The sequence below is a fragment of the Schistocerca serialis genome, chromosome 1 (genome assembly GCF_023864345.2).
Source record: "Schistocerca serialis cubense isolate TAMUIC-IGC-003099 chromosome 1, iqSchSeri2.2, whole genome shotgun sequence".
In the NCBI taxonomy this organism is placed as follows: Eukaryota; Metazoa; Arthropoda; class Insecta; order Orthoptera; family Acrididae; genus Schistocerca; species Schistocerca serialis.
Window position 1 is genome coordinate 144919017 of NC_064638.1, and position 14318 is coordinate 144933334.

Genomic DNA, 14318 nt, shown 5'->3' on the forward strand with positions numbered 1-14318 from the left:
GATGTTGCAGCACCCATTGACTTCTCCACCCATTTTGTTAGACTAACGCTATCAAACTTGCACAAAAAATACAAATCAATTCACAATCATTTCAGTTACTGACTTTCGCGGTGTACTTCAAAATATTCTCGATACAATCCTACGTCACGTTCCTCACACTTTGTGCGAACTGCTGCCAACGTCTGTTTGCAGCACAAAGTTTCGAAATACGCCCTTTGTTTTGTTAACTAGCTCTTGCTTTGAAGAAAAGGGGCAAGATTTGGTAATTCTCTTTCCTCTAACAACGGCTGTTCCTCCATAACCTTCTACTCTTAGGACAGACAGAACAGAAGACCTTGTAAACAGGTTGTCAAAGAAGAAATGGAATGACAGTTACTTTGCTTCCAGTGTTAAATCAGCGATCATCTGACTGACTGCGGCAGTAGCCTTACCAAACTGTTATTCATGTGCTGTATTTGAATTTGGTGATTTTCGTCGATAAACGGAAAAATTTACGAGACACTCAGTATTGCTGTATTAACATCGCGATTTTAGGAAAATCATTCTTGTTTCCATCTGGTGTATTGTTTGCTAGTCTGTTTCGCAAAATATTTTATCACTGACCCATCTTAAGATAGATGTTTCTGAGGAACGAAAAGCTTATTAAATTTGTCTGTTACTCTTCCAATAAAGGGTAGAATTTTGCACATCCTATCTTTTTCATCAAATTTTTTAGTGTCGTTACAGTGCAGACATTTGAGAACTTGTTCAAAACGGTGTATTCTCATGGCACTGCATACATACTTGTTTCTTGTGTCCAAATTTGAATCCCAGGAAAACGTCTTATCGGGGAGAGGGTCATAACCAGTTAGAATGAGGATGCCCCGGAAACATTTCATTTCTTCGCAGGTTTTATTAGAATTCGGGCATTTCCTAAACGTACGTAGTTGTTTGAGTCATCAGCTACGAACTGTATGAGATCATAATTAAAGAAACCGAAAAGTTCCAGAGAAGACTTTCAGTATATGAGCAAAAATTTGAACCAGGAGAAGGTTTCAAATTTGAAGTTAGTGCGCCATGAACTAAGGTCTCCTGTTTGTTTCTGTGTCTGTAATCTGAATTTCTCATATCTGTTTCTATTTTCGTATCTGTCAATCGTATTTCAGCTTTGAGCCAGAGATGTCGACGGTTAAGATTGTATGGTATTTCTCCTTCACCACCTGAATCCTCAACTGTGAGAACTGCTAGATCAGGGGGCGCCAAGTAAATTCCATCGGGCACAGGGGCGTGTCTTTTCCTCAAGCAGAATGCCTAAGACATCCCGCATAGTCAAACCTGGTTGTAAAAGACACCGTAATTATTCTGTTATGAAATAAAACAGAAAAGAAAGGAAATCATTTTTGACTATGCAACTGCCCAGGATGAACACGCCTGAAACACTTACTTCATAAGCGGAAGGTGAATCGATGAAAAGAACCCGATAGAACACACAGCGCGCAAAGTATGCAGCTGTAATACATATTATATAAATTGGAGGTGGAGAGGGGAGAAAGGAAAGGAAAAGGCAGGGACTGACGGTGTCAACCGCGTCGGGACTTCATGCCCAATCACCAGTAACAACTGAAAATTTGTGCTTGACAGACTCGAACCTAGGACCTTCTGCTTACTAGGAAGTTCTGTTAACCACTGTGCCACCCAGACACAGTGTTTATCGCAAATGCGCAGGCCATCTTGGCACGCTCCGTGGCCGACCCACATTCCCACCTATCGCCACCTGTCCGCAGTCCCTGTTCATTTCCTCCATACTCGCAAATTTTAGATTCCCTCTGGGGGTCGAACGTAAATTTACATCCGCATTGAAGGCTGTGAATTCATTGCCCATCGAGGCGAATCGATTATATAAATTCATTATATTATATAATCGATTCCCCTCAGTGGCCAGTGAATTCACAACTTTCTATCCCCAACGCTACTGCCTAGTAAGCAGGAGATCCTGGGTTCGAGTCCTGTTCCGGCATACATTTTCACTCGTCCTCGCTTCTTCCTCGTAAAATACCGATGCAGTTCATATTGTTAGTTCCTGCCCTTTTCTTTCCTTTCTCCCCCATCCAGCTCCAATTTACGTAGACATATTTAGATTTACTACAAGCAGTATCACTTGGAAAAACAAAGACGTTCTTGAAACTTCCTGGCAGACTCAAACTGTGTGCCGGACCGAGACTCGAACTCGGGACCTTTACCTTTCGCGGGCAAGTGCTCTACCATCTGAGCTACCCAAGCACGACTCACGCCCCGTCCTCACAGCTTTACTTCTGCGAGTACCTCGTCTCCTACGTTCAAAACTTTACAGAAGCTCTCCTGCGAACCCTGCAGATGGTAGAGCACTTGACCGGGAAGGCAAAGGTCCCGAGTTCGAGTCTCGGTCCGGCAAACAGTTTTAATCTGCCAGGAAGTTTCATATCAGCGCACACTCCGCTGCAGAGTGAAAATCTCATTCTAAAGATGTTCTTCATAAATAATACTTATTTCACATCAGTGTTCTCCATTGCTGTTGTGCCGGCCAGAGTGGTCGAGCGGTTCTGGGCGCTACAGTCCGGAACAGCGCGACCGATACAGTCGCAGGTTCGAATCCTGCCTCGGGCATGGATGTGTGTGATGTCCTTAGGTTAGTTAGGTTTAAGTAGTTCTAAGTTCTAGGGGACTGATGACCACAGCAGTCAAGTTCCATAGTGCTCAGAGCCATTTGAACCATTGCTGTTGTCAAAATATTGCCTGAAGTATAGAGTGCCACAAACGCAATGGGAATGGTAAATAAGACGTTTTAAAACAAAGAATGTAGAATTCAGAACCTATTTGATAAGAATCTATGATTTCCTATGCTAAAAACAGTTGTAAGTTGTGCTCTAAAGAAAGAACAAAACCCTGCAACATTTGTGTCGTATGGAATCGCTGGGAGGGGTTAACCCATAATTTTTTTGCGTATCGAGTGTTAATTGTAAAAACTGCTGAGCGACAAAGCTTTTTGTTACAGTGGTAGCTTCAGCACAGTAAAAATGATAAGAATAAGCCGCTAAAATATCTTTCCTCCGTCGGCCTGTAGCCTATTATTACTTGAATTTTATGTAGACTTACCTTACACCTTTCAGAATGGTAATGACTTGGGAGAGGGAAATAGGAACAGAAGCACATTGTTGTACGCAGCCGAAACCTTAGGTAAGAAGTTCTCAGTGTGATGAAAACGACAGTTCAAACCCCACGTTATTGCTACTGTCTATATGAAGTACACCGAGTCATACCGACACAACTGAAGAACAGCTGTATCCTTAGATGTAAGAAACGAGTTGTGGCACGTAAAGACAAGAAGCCTTACGTCAAAGAGCCACTGATGCGGCTCACTAGCTTGTCAGCAGTTTACGGTCACGTCTTTGTTTTTCTCAGAGGGAACTGTTGGAACAAGGTGAATTCCACGCGTTTGATGTTTTGCCCACACCTGCCTAGCCACAAAACATGGCATCCGGCGAACACTGCTCCCCTGCAAGTAACTACCTTCTTGGAATACTCGTCTCACCAGAACCTGTTACAAGCGGGCTCTTGTGATTTCTGTAAGGATTCTTACCTGTAACTTCGGCACTTGCTTCGAGTTCGTCAACACTGTGTAATGAGCAAAATATAAAACGTACTGGGGAAGCACACTAAGGCATACTCTAGCTACTATAAGTAGCCAAATAAACAACCAACAAGCTGGTGTCTGCATTATAGCCGACATACTCGTCGCGAGACTGTTCAACTACTGTGTTGGTGATTTAAAATTTATATGTCGTTCCTACATTGCGCCGACCGGTGTGGCCGAGCGGTTCTAGGCGCTTCAGTCCGGAAACGCGCGACTGCTACGGTCGCAGGTTCGAATCCTGCCTCGGGCATGGATGTGTGTGATGTCCTTAGGTTAGTTAGGTTTACGTAGTTCTCAGTTCTAGGGGACTGATGACCTCAGATGTTAAGTCCCATAGTGCTCAGAGCCATTTGAATCTTTGGTTGTCATCCGCGGTACCCTGACAACACAGTGAATCGTCGACGATGTTCTATGCCCTATCTTGTTGTTTTTCAGGCAAGCCACTCTGGCTTGTATTTCACCAAGACAACGCCCTCCCGCCCACGGCGGGAGTTTCTACTGCTTATGTTCGTGCTCACCAAACCGTACCTAGGCCAGCAACGCTGCCGGACCTCTCCGTCACTGAGAACGTTTAAATCTCCTACAAGCTCGGGATTTTGACGGTCTAACAAGCCAATTGGACAGAATTTTCCTTGATGTCCCTCAGGAGAATATCCAACAATTCAATAAAACTATTCCAAGCCGAATAATTGCTCATATAAGGGCCAGAGGTGGATCCAGACGTTTCTGACTTGCGTAGTTTGTGAAGCCCTTTTTGTTGAATAAATTAACCGTCTTTTCCGAAATTGTTCTCATTTACTTGTCTGTAAATGTACGTCACATCTACCGGTTTACGTCCCAAATTCCTTCCTGCTGCGTCTTTGATTTATTTTTGTCTTAAAGTGCATTTTTTTGTCTTATAGTGCATTTGTTGTGACGGATCACCTGGGATGATGCTCAGTAGGTTGTTTTAATTTTGTGGTAGTATGTTCAAAAAGCTTTTATTGTAACGAGCCGCGCAGTGTCTTTATGTACTGGGCTAGGAGACAGCACTTGCCATGATGTTGCGGGGGCAAATACAGCGAGGCGACAGCATCGGCCGCCGAAGAACGTCGCACGTCATTGCTCCTGAATGAAAGACAGGAAAAAGTCTAGTATTATACGGTAACTCGTTGTATTCAAGACTGACTGGTGTGGATCATTCATTTTGTGCCAGGCCAGTTTTAATCGGAATAATACTGAAGTTGACTGATTTGAAATACGTAAAAATAATTAGTAGCATACGAGGTGCAGTTCTTGTGCTGATTTATGGAACAGTACATCAACCTCAGTTGCAGCAGTTCAGAGGTTTTTTTTTTCTTCGCAGTTGGAAATGATTGTGTGTTGACCTAGAATAGTGACTTTAATTTAAGGGTTAATATTCTCAGAAGCAGTTAATTTTGCTTAAAAGCCATCACGAGCAGCTGCATTTAATAATTATGCACAGACAAAGTGGGACAGACACTTTAGCACTATACAATAAATCGCCTCCCGATTGGCAGGCTGCCATAACATCATCATGAATTTTAATCCAACTTCTGAATCTATCTGTTATTCTGTCGTTACTATTTCGATGTACAGATTTAACAGCAGGAGAAGGGCTGCATCCTTGTCTTACACCCTTTTTAATCCGAGCAACTTGTTTGTGGTCTTCCATTCTTCTGGTTTCTTGTTAATTATGTATACTGCCCGTCTCTCCCAATATCTGACACCTATTTTACTTAGAATTTCTAACCTCTCGCACCGTTTTACATTATCGAACACTTTTTCAAGCCCGACAAATAGTTTGAAGGTGTCCCTATTTTTGCTAAGTCTTGCTTCCATTATTGCACCATGCAGAACGTCGTAACTGCCTATCTGATACCCGTGTCTTTCCTAAAGCTAGCCTGATCGTCATCTAACACATCCTCAATTTTCTTTTCCGCTTCTGGATCGTGTAAATGTTTAACGCTTAAAACCGATACGCCACCTCCTACGTTGTTCGAACGACGGGCCGATGTATATGCAGCTATTGGATTGTGAAAAAGGTTCCAGCGCGAAGTCGAACACAGTAGTACGTGAAACGCTCCGTATAAATATGTCAAATATTTCCATAAAGAATAAGAATGAATGAATGAATGATTGAATGTGCTGAGAAACAGAGTAGACGCTCGAAATAGAAAACGACGGAGAAGGAAATGTTCCAAGACCGTTTCAAAGCAAGCACGGATACATTCACTTGAACCTATTTAGTGAAGCCACGGAATATATAAAGATGGACAACGGAACAGATACTTGAATTCTGTTTCCCCACTGTCTTAACCACTGCGCCACTCCGTAGGCCACGAAGGGTAATAGAAACGAAAATAATAATCTGCACGATCGGAATATTTTGGAAAATGTAATAAAAGAAAAATGAATGATTCTTTTACCTGAGAAGTAAGATAAAACGAATAAAGCAAGAAACTTATTACAACAAAGAGACGCGGAAACCTTTTCTCTACAAAATTTACCGGTGGCGAACGTCGATTTACGAATGAGGGAAAATTTCCAGAACTGTCCTTTGCAGTGCAGTCCTGTCCGGGAACGAAATGATGTCGGTGAGGAGAACTGAGTACAGAAAATCTGAGCATTTTGAAGAGCTACGCAACAATGATAAAATTTGGGAAATCAAACGTGATGTAAAGGTGATGGTGTAATTGGCCTGAAGAGAAATCGGTGAGGAATGGTTGATAGATTGAGAAGTATCAATAATCTTTTATCTTGGGGTACACCTTGATTTTTTCGTGTTACCTCAACACTCAGGCAATATGTTATTACAACTTTGTTTGCTTGGCCATCATCCACAGCAAGTATGTGAATACTGATTTTACAAATGCGAAAGCTCTTTTCTTGCTTCAGTCTGTTGTATTTGTTACATATATGCTTCCAATTTTACCTTAAAACTTCTTGAACTGATTTAATTTGTAATAATACACTTTTTTGTTTATAGATTAGAAAGCTGTTCACTTCGTAATTTTTACTCAAATAAATTACTACTTACAGTTCTCCGTTTTTTCGGGCCGAAATATGAGTTTCTTCTTATTTGTTCATAGGCTAGAGATGGCACTATCATTTCGCTTTTAAAAGATCGACTCACTTTCGCGCCACGATCGTTTTATTCTGTACTTTTCATATTTCATTATCTGACTGCTGTGGAACGCTTCTACAAGTCTGGGTCTAACTGCAGATTTTTCGTACTAGAACTGTAAGATATTTCAGTCGTAACCTCGTGTTCGCTTAGTGTCTATTTCTTTATTAGTTGCGTAAGTTAATCAGCAGACCAATAGTGGTTTTCCATAGCAGTTAGCTTCCGAAATATGAAAACTGCGAAACAAAGATTTTGACGTGAAAATATGTCGATATTTTGTAAGTGAAGTAACAGCGCGACGTAAAACCTAAGACCAAATGAGGAAAAACGCAGATTTCGACAGCAAAAAAGAATAAATGTAAGTGGTAATTTATTAATGTAAAAATTATGGTGCGAACTGTTATTTAGTGTTTAATTATTACATAGAAGCAAAAACTGTATTATTCCAGATTAAATCTATTACGGATGCCTTAGTGTACAAGGCGAAACGCACGTGCAACGAATAAAATAGGCTGCAGCAAGAAAATGGCATTTGAAGTTATAAAATAAAATCTGTTATTATTCTGAATGATTACCATATAGTGAACATTTCCACAACACTAAACTGTACACTTGGTAGCTGTTTCAGCACATGGTCAACTTACAAGGCGAACTACAGTCTACTTGTTTCGAGTGTGTTTTTGTACTAAAAAATCTGAATAAGTTTTGCTGATACTGATCTTCTGATATTACCAAACTGTAACCCAGTTCCTCGTCTGCCCACTGTTATCCATTCTTTTTGTTTTCGGCAGAAGGCGAGCGAATCACAAGAATTAAACTGCTCCATATAGCAGTCATCTTGCTACAGGCTTATCACGTAGACAGTATGCTGTTTCGCAACACTGGTGGCGAACGAAATGACTGTGATCATGGTTGGAAAACGGCCATTATCTTTCCAATGTTCGTGCAAAGCGACGCAGTCTCTTTCAACATCAGAAACAATGGACACGTCCAAGGGATCTGTAGCGTAGCTTAATAACGTACCCTACCTGATGACTGGAACTTTATGTAACGTAAGAAAACATTGCCTGTATCATTCCTTTATTTGTCATTTTGATTTCCCATTTCGATCTGATGAAAACATTAGATTCAGATCTAAAACCGCCAGCCGAAGTGGCCGTGCGGTTAAAGGCGCTGCAGTCTGGAACCGCAAGACCGCTACGGTCGCAGGTTCGAATCCTGCCTCGGGCATGGATGTTTGTGATGTCCTTGGGTTGGTTAGGTTTAACTAGTTCTAAGTTCTAGGGGACTAATGACCTCAGCAGTTGAGTCCCATAGTGCTCAGAGCCATTTGAACCATCAGATCTAAAATTACTGCCGCAAAACACAGTCTGTCCAAAATACAATGATGAAGCGGTTTACTGAAAAACATCACAGATCACGCTTTTCCTAATATATCCTCTCGACCTACTCTGATCATTATCTCTTTTGAGAAGTAGTTCTTACAAGGAGAGGTCCCCAGCGGTGTGATGGACTTTTTGAAACCGTCTGTACAGCGATGTGGGTTAAGATCACATGTGTCACACACAGCATCAATTCACCCTGATGGGTCCTCGTTTGCGAATAATTGACGAAAAAAATCTAAACTTTGTGTGCCACTCAATAGCTTAAAAAAGTTGAATTATTGAATCTGGTTATGAGGTATAATGGATGAGAAAAAAGCTTTGCATGGAAAACGTTGTGGGCTCGAATCTTGTCAGGGGCAGAAAACTGGTTTTATTTTTAAATCTTTTTAGAAATGACTTTGATCATCATTTTTATTCAGTTAATTCATTTAAGTATAATTTTTCAATTCCATTCCCTTGTCACATAATTTTAATCGTAATATCAACTTCTTAATTTGGTGTCTTTTTTTCCCTTCATTTTTGCTCCACTTGAAATCCTTGTACAAGTGTTTTTAATTAATTTTATGTATTAATTTCGATTTAATTTCTTTTGTTCTATCACTCTGTTTTTTCGTCCACATTATTTGCGTTCATTATATCCATTTCTCATTTTGCTTGAATTTCGTTTTACTTGTAAACTCATCTTTCATGAAAGTTTTCATCTGCGTTATTTTGTACATAGTGCAATAGCTTTCAGGTTATGTTCTAAATGTTTGTACGACGATTACCGTAAAGAGGAAAAATTGCACATCTGGTAACAAAAATATATTTTTCATCCCGTTGCACACATATAAATAGATCATTCCGTCTTTTTTCTTTCTTTCTTTTTAACTGATGTTTCGAAATTTTCAAATAATTGAATATTAAATAGATAATTACAATTAAATTCATATTCATAAAAATTTCAACTGGAAAAAGAATGACAGAAAGAAAAAGTTAAACAAAAGCAAAAGTTCATACGGTGATTAAATTGATGAACAAAGTAAGAGGATAAAAAATACATTCAAATTAATCAATTGTATAAGAAAGTAATTTGGATAACTGCCGTGTGGCTAGGACCTCTTCTCCCGGTCGCCTGGTGCAAGTCTTTCAATTTGACGCCACTTCCGCGACTTGCGTGTCGATGGGGATGAGATGATGATTGGAACAACACAACACCCAGTCCCTGAGCGGAGGAAATCTCCGACCCAGCCGGGAATCGAACCCGGGCCCCTTTGTACCGCATTCCGTCGCGCTGACCACTTTTTTTCTAATTTCATTTTGTTCGTTCACGTTCGTTTCATTTGTTCCTTGCGGACGTCCCGTGACACCCGATCAAGTCCGTTGTCGTTCCATACATTCAGCTCTTTCTATTATAGAAGGCAGCTAACCCTCTGACCGAACTCGCCGAGGTACCGTGCCGGCAACGACTCACCTATCGGGGCGGACATTTGACGAGACTGGAACCCACAACCTTCTGCAAGTGAAGCTGTTACCCTATCCATTATTCCACTCAATACTGAAACTTTTTTTAACGCTTTTGAGTGACACAAAATTCCGATATATTTTCGTCAACTACTCGCACACGAGGGCCCACCAGGGTGATTGGCTGCAGTGTACGATACCTGCGATGTTACGCTACACCACCATACACATACTTTCAAACAGTCTATCGCGCCTCTGGGGACCTCTTCTTGTTACACATTTTCAATTTTTGATTGTAAGTGTTCGTTGTTTACTAAAGGATTAAGCTTCCCTATGTACCATCCACTGCTTCTGGCATGAGTGAGAGAGAAGATATTTGTGCAGTGTGATATTATGACATCTGAGGCGATGACGACATTCGCCCTCCCCCCTTTTTCTCAATCTGTCCAAACTACTAAGCAGATTAATCGATCTTACGGTCCACGTTCCGACCAGTAGAACACCAGTTATATTTGCTTCCAACATACGGGATGAACATTAGTAAAACAAACAAACTGCAGGTACGGATTCCTGACTGGATATGGAGCAAATAAGGTCCTATGAACATGTCTCCGGAAATGAATCGTAATGGTAGATAGCGCTGACCAAAGACAATTCCTCTGACCACGAGCCTTGTGTGTAGCAGGATATGTGATTGACGAAGTGTACTATACTCCTCCCGCACAGGCCATGACGGCCCAAAGGTAACCGACCGGACGCCGTGTCATCCTCAGCCCACAGGCGTCGCCGGATGCAGATATGGAGGGGCATGTGGTCAGCACACCGCTCTACTTATCAATCAAGTAGCTCCTCAGTTTGCCTCACAAGGGCTGAGTGCACCCTCGCTTGCCAACAGCACTCGGCATACCGGATGGTCACCCATCCAAGTGCTAGCCCAGCCCGACAGCGCTTAACTTCGGTGATCTGACGGGAGCCGGCGTTACCACTGCGACAAGACCGTTGGCTCAGCGTACTATAAGCAACAAAATATTCCGACATTCATATCGGGATCAACCGGAAATGATATTTGCGTACGACCAAGCAGTTGGAAATGATCGATAGGCAACACGGCTATACTAAAACAAGTTCCCTCACAGACTCCAACCACTACGTAACATTTCAAGACCTCTTTGTGTGATCGTGGGTACTTTCAGATAGACGAAAGCGTAGGGGGGCAGAGAACTGTGCGGCACCAGATTTCGAGGACCGGTTTCTACAGGATACTAAAACGAACCATCGTTCAAGCTCCGGGCAAGTGGCCCGTCAAGATGGTGTAAGCCGAAGTACGTTTATGTGACAGGACACTAGCTTCTAGCTAGTATCCATATCACCTGTAATTTCACAGAGGCCACTTTGAACATCTGTTGTAATCCGATGCAGCTCTGTACAGTGTTCCAGAACAATTTGTTGTCACTGCACGCACACCGTCTATTCCCGGACACATTACAAAGAACATTTTTTCCTCCATTTTCAGTCAGAAATCCGTCCCTGTAATTTGTCGATTTTATTAATGTTCATTCTGTATAGTCACAAGTGTCTAGTTATCGAACGGTTTCTAAATTTTACATGTTTTTCACGAATTACCGATTTTTCTCTCTGAATCCTCCGTATACAAACGTACAGCGTTACTGAATATTCATTCAGGTGATACAGTTTTGTTAGATATTAGCAGCAGTAGCCTGCTTTGTTAGAATTTTATATCTGTGTGGATGACTTACATCGGTTCACTGCTGTGCTTTGGGTTTTCTCCTGTATAGATACGGCTCAGAAAATTTCCATGCTGACGCACTTTCCTTTCCAAATTTCACAGATTTAGAAGATCGGATATGTCGTAGACCGATAGTGGAGCTAAATTCTTTATAACTGTGCACGGTCTTCATATTCTCATGGGAGCATCGTGACAAGACTTATTCAGTCCACAGGTTTTTTACGTAACTGAATTAACTTCATTGTGGCATTTCCACAGCGCAGGAATGGGAGTAAAGAACGGTTGGAGTGTCACCGACCAAGCAAACATGACAGATTTCCCATCCCATAGCATAAATGCCTACCGGCGGTAATTTTGTTTCGAGATTAACTCATAAATCAGGGAAACGCCCTGCCAGAAATCCATATACATGAGGGTGATAACGACAATGATGTGTTGCATTGCCACTTGAACGATAATTGTGTCATAAATTACTTTGGAATTATTATAGAACATTATTAGATAGACTTTTCAAAATTGCTAAGCGGTAAACGCATTGAGCGATAATTACAAACCCAGGTGTCGGGCGATAATTGAGGGAATCAGCTATCGTAACGAGAGTGTTTAGCACCTGTGGGTGATAGTATTATGCACCAACATGAGATGTTTAAGGAAGAGTTTCATGTTTGGCAATGCATGTTTGCTGTTGGAATATTGTTTTTGATGGTTCCGAATGGGATGCTAACTTGAAGTACTAGATAATGGTATAACTTAATCTCGAAAAATGTTTTGGTAAATACGAGTATGTCACACATACAACAACTGGTGCGTAACGTTCTCAATACTGATTAGTTTGGCAGTTGTACGACGGGTTCACAACAGGCAATCTGGGTACCGGGCGTCAGTCGTGCTTCGGTAGCTCAGATGGTAGAGCACTTGCCCGCGAAAGGCAAAGGTCCCGAGTTCGAGTCTCGGTCGGGCACACAGTTTTAATCTGCCAGGAAGTTTCATATCAGCGCTCACTCCGCTGCAGAGTGAAAATCTCATTCTGGATCTATTATGTATATAGGAAGACTAAAGCAATGAATGTGAATTGCCGCAGGGGATTAGCCGAGCGGTCTAAGGCGCTGCAGTCATGGACTGTGCAGCTGGTCCCGGTGGAGGTTCGAGTACTCCCTCGGATAAGGATGTGTGTGTTTGTCCTTAGGATAATTTAGGTTAAGTAGTGTGTAAACTCAGGGAGTGATGACCTTAGCAATTAAGTCCCATAAGATTTCACACACATTTGAACATTTTTTTGAATGTGAATTTGTAGCAGGGCTAGGATTCGAACACGAGTCTCCTGCTCACGAGAGAGACACACTGACCACTATATCACCCTGGGACAGTGGCTTTCAACAACTGCATGGACTACACCAGCATGTCTTCCTCCTCAGTCCAAATTCATATTCACACCTTAGCCCAGTTGTGTTCAAATTTGTATGAAATTTTATAGGAGTTAACTGCTAAGGTCATCAGTCCCTAAGCTTACACACTGCTTAACCTAGATTATCCTAAGGACAAACACACACACTCATGCCCGAGGGAGGACTCGAACCTCCACCGGGACCAACCACACAGTCCATGACTGCAGCGCCCCAGACCGCTCGGCTAATCCCGCACGGCAGCCCAGTTGAGCTGTTCGAGTTTGGGGTAACATAAAGTAGGTTGAGGTGTGAATGGGAATTTGGATTGAGGTGGAAGGCGTGCAGCTGCAGTCCATGCAGTTGTGCAAAGCTACTGCGTCAGGATAGCACATCTGTCTAAGGAGCAGGAGACCTAGGCTTGAATGCTAGGCTTGGTACAAATTTCCATTTATCCTTTAGTCTGCATATGTACATGAAAAAGGAGACTATTGGCAAAATACATGATAGGGTTATTCAAGACCACCGAATAAAAATTTGTGAGATTGCTGAAATTGTAGGCATCTTAACTGAGCAAGGGACTGCATAGAGGATTGGATATGAAGGTGTCTGAGGTGAGAACCACGGTTGCTCACAGTTGACCAGAAGCACATCCAGCAGAAGGTGATATTTAACCACAATCTGCACGATTTCTTCACTGATTTATGACTGTTGAAGAAACAGAGTAAAAATGGCATTAAAAATAATAAACAAAGGCTGGTGAAAGTGCGGAAAGGGTCCAAAACAAGGGGCTGTCAATTGCACTCGAATATACAACTTTATTATTTGATCAAACATTGCAAGGGCCCAAAAAAAATTGTTTTTAACACACAGCTTTAATCTTTGGGACTTAATTACTAGCTGAAAGGCACTTTAATTTAAAAACGGCTGAAGGCCAATAACTTAAAACGCAAGCATAATCAGAAATTTAAAAGCAAGCCTTATTTACAACAGTTCTGTATTTAGGGTGAAGGCCCAAAGAATGGCTCTGAGCACTATGGGACTTAACAGCTATGGTCATCAGTCGCCCAAAGAATCTGAGATTTTCTGAGCAAACAATTTGAAGCCCAACACGTAAGGCTAAACAACATTAAATAAAAAATAATAAAGCCCTTACATGAAACAGTTCTTAATTAGGCAAAACTCAACGAAAACATAAATTTAAAAGGCAAAGCCTTATCTTAAAACAGTTCTTTAATTACACTGAAGACCCAAAGAATCAAACACTGCAACAGGAATCACGGTAAATCAAAATTGGCTGAAGGACTAACAATTAAAGCTTCATAATATTAATTTAAAAAAAAGCCTTACGTGATGCAGTTCTTTAATTTAGGCTGAAGGCCTTAAGTGATAAACAACTCAAACTCAAAATCGGCTGAAGGTCTAACACTTAAAATTCAACATTAAAACCTTTAAAATGCCAAAGGTCACACGTGAAACAATTCTTTAAATGAGGCTAAAGGCCTGAAGAATCTTACGCCTTAAGGGCAAAACAACCTTAATTAAAAAAAAAAAAACCGGCTACAAGCCATACAAGTACAAACAA

General features: G+C 41.5%; 1 pseudogene; it reads right to left on the bottom strand.

Moving 5' to 3' along the window:
- Nucleotides 1–10490: 10490 nt before the first annotated feature.
- On the bottom strand, nt 10491–10608 carry LOC126426730 (5S ribosomal RNA; annotated as a pseudogene).
- Nucleotides 10609–14318: the final 3710 nt, after the last annotated feature.